This window comes from Triticum urartu, chromosome 5 (assembly GCF_003073215.2).
Source record: "Triticum urartu cultivar G1812 chromosome 5, Tu2.1, whole genome shotgun sequence".
Taxonomy (NCBI): Eukaryota; Viridiplantae; Streptophyta; class Magnoliopsida; order Poales; family Poaceae; genus Triticum; species Triticum urartu.
Genome location: NC_053026.1, coordinates 50,498,446 through 50,501,861, shown reverse-complemented (window position 1 = coordinate 50,501,861; position 3,416 = coordinate 50,498,446).

The following is a 3,416-nucleotide window of genomic DNA, read 5'->3' as shown; positions in this document are numbered from 1 at the left end:
GTGCAAATGTACATGCTCAACAAAATTCATTTGAGAGTTGAAACTAATTAAAAACAGAAGCTAATACTTGAAAATAGAAAATAAAAGAGAAAAGCCCTACTCTATTGTGCACTTAGGCCTACTGCCAATAGTGCTGGCCCAGCCCACCGCCACCGTCGTCTCCTTCCTCTGTTCACCAAGGGTGCGCTGGAGGCAGCGCATGCGTCCGTGCCGCGGATGGCCACACGGCGGCCATCCACCGCATCCCCGGTGCGTATTAGGTCACCCTCGACACCCCCGGAACCCTAACCCCCTCATTTTCTTCCTCCTCGAGCCGCTCCACTCGATTCGCTCGATCTCGAACGCCATCGCCACCACTGTCTCATCGCTGTCGTGGACAACGTCCTCCTTGCCGACCAGGAGGACGCCAAAAGGAGCGTCGTCATCGCCTTCGTCGGCTACACCACTGGATTGGGGCGGAGGAGCTGCAGCAATGGCGCCCACACCCGTTTCCCCTGGTCAGAATCTGCCTCGGCCATGGCCTCAAACCACCGTCGATCGACCCCCACCGACCCCTCGACCTTACCAGCGACCCCTCTATGAGCCCTACTCCCCTTCCCCTCTCTCTCCCATGTGAATCCGTCGCCGTAACCACCCTAGAATCCTTCCGAGGCCACGCTCGCGGTCGCCGTCCCCTGCTCCCCTGACCGCGCCGCCTGCGCGAGCACTTGCCCCACCCGCACACCTCCATGCTCGGTCGCCCCACGCTCGGTTCCCGCAGGCACGCCATGGCCGCGAGCACGTCGCGACCCCGCCCCTGCGCTTGCCAACGTGCGCTCGCAGCTGCCCGCACAGCCACTTCCGCATGAGCACACCCTCTGCTCCTTCTCGCTGCTATTGCGCCATGCTCGCCCCGCCGTGCTGCCCCAGTGCTGCTGCTGCCCTGCGCGGCCGCGGCCGCGCGCTGCTCTGCCTGCTGCTGCTTGCGGCAGTACCACCGCCGCTGCATCGCCGTCTCGCCGCTGCGCCATAACCGCCCGCGTCCTCGCCGTCCCGGCATTGAGCGCCGACAGCCACGCCCCAACCACCCCCTCGTCGCCAGCTTCGTCCCCCCCGCTCACTCCCGCTCGCGGCTGCGCTGGCCAGTCGGCCTCATCGCGCCCTGGCCTCGGCCAGTGGCTGCGTGCGGGCTGTGGCCACCGGCCACTACCGCTGGGCCTGGTCCAATATTTGGGGGCTAATCCCCATTAACTTAACCCCCACCTAATTAGTCTTTGGTCCAATGACAGGTGGACCCTGCTGCCTAAAAGAACAATTAAAATCATCTAAAAAAGCAAAGAGAATGACACATGGGACCCACTACACTATTCACCCTTTAACCAGTCAGATGTTGACTGGGTCAACTCAGTCAACATGCCCCACATGTCAGCCTCTGTAGACCCTGTTGTGTACACTTCACTGTGTGCACATAGCATTTGTCTATTAATTTTGAATTAATAATAATTCCAGAATTTTGAAATATCTATTAAAACTCTGAAAAATAATATAAAATGTGGTGACTAAAGTCGGCTCGGCTTGTAGAGTACCCGCAAGTGATTCCGATGTGGGGGCTGAAGGGGCAGGTGGTTCCATCCAGGTAGTGGTGGGCCTGGGTTCCCGACGGCCCCCGACTGTTACTTTGTGGCGGAGCAACAGGGTAGGTTGAGACCACCTAGGAGAGAGGTGGGCCTGGCCCTGGTTGACGTTCGCGGTTACTTTAAAATAACATGCTTAACGAGATCTTGGTATTTGATCCGAGTCTGGCCACTGGCCTATACGCACTAACCAACTATGCGGGAACAGTTATGGGCACTCGACGTCATGTGTCGAAGTAATGGGCCACGGGTAGGCTAACCCGATGCCCATAACCTTTCAAGACATTGGGGCTGACCGCGCCCCTCAGGATGCCAAGGTAAAGAGCCGCCTTCTGGAAGCCGGCTGAAGAAATAGCCGGCTGCCCGTAAACGGCCGAGTCTAGAAGGCGAGGTCGAGACAAGCCGACTCCTGCCAGGCGGCTTCTAGAGAAGACGGCTCCGAGGAGCAGGCCCACGGCCCCTTCGAAGCCCACATCAAGGGGGACGGGACAGGGGATGGCTACAATGCAGCCCATCCCCTCCCCTACCTAAGGGCTGGCGCGGCCACAGTGCGCTGTACCAACGAGGAGCCCCGCCCGGCGTGGCACTGTTGCCATGCCAGCCCTGACATCACCACAGGCAGGCGGAGTCCTGCTCCAGCGAGAGTCCAGAAGACGGCGAAGAGCCCTACCAATTGGACCCGATGGGAGTCGGCCCCTAGGAGTCGGCCTGCTCCTCCCACGGGCCCCACACGCCATTAACCAGACAAGACGAGGAGTGGCTACAGTAATCGCCCGCAATGACGGTGGTGCTGTAGCCATGATCCTTCGACCAATCCTGCGTCATTAGAAGCGCGGCTACAGTGATCAGCAGCCGGCAAGACCCCCAAGCGGCGGGTACGGCCTGTCGGCTCCGTACCAGACCAGTCGGCGGGGCCCCCCAATCGGCGGGCCCCAGCAGTCGGCGGAGAAGTCGGTGGCCGAAGAGACTGACGGCTGGGCCTCCGCCCAGTCATATTACCCTTGTACCCCTGGGGGGTAGGCCTATATAAACCCCCCAGGGCACCCATGCAAAGGGTTCGGACCCATTAGAACCAGACCAGAGATATAGGAAGGAGAAAGCTAGCCTTGCCTTCTCCTACCTCCAACATACAGCTCGAGGAGCACCCTTGTACTCACTTTGCCTTAGTGATCATGCGGAGACCCCGCAGAGCAGGACTAGGGATGTTATCTCCTAGGAGAGCCCCGAACCTGGGTAAAGTACGCCGGTGTTCGTGTCTACGCCTAATCCCGCTTCCGGGCACCGGTGACGTTCTACTCGCTCCCACCATGATAAGCCATCCTTTGGCATATGTCGCACCCAACCCCCGACATTTGGCGCCCACCATGGGGCGAGGTGCACCGTTGTCTGGAGACCTGTTCTGGACAGGAACCCTTTTTCTCCCTAGAGAGCGCAGCCAGCCCGGCACGTCAGACGGAGTCTGCGCCGATGCGCTGCTTGCCGCGGAAATCGCCTGCGCGGCCAGTTGCCTCGCCGATCTTGTCGGCGAGGTCCGCCTCTCGGACGAGCCCGCATCCGACGCGGGTACAGGCGGCCCCGAGAGCCTCCTCGCGGGCCTCCTCGACCAACTCCACGTCGCCAGCGAGCCTCCCGTGGACTTGGAGTCCGTAGGCTCCACCGACCCGATGCTGGATGACTCCGACACCACGTCGCTCGACGCGTTCCCAACCAACATGGTGGTCTACGACGAGCCGCTCCCACACGCGGAGAGCGGCGAAAGCACCGTCACGGAGGTACTTGTCATCGGTCACGGCGAGCACTCCG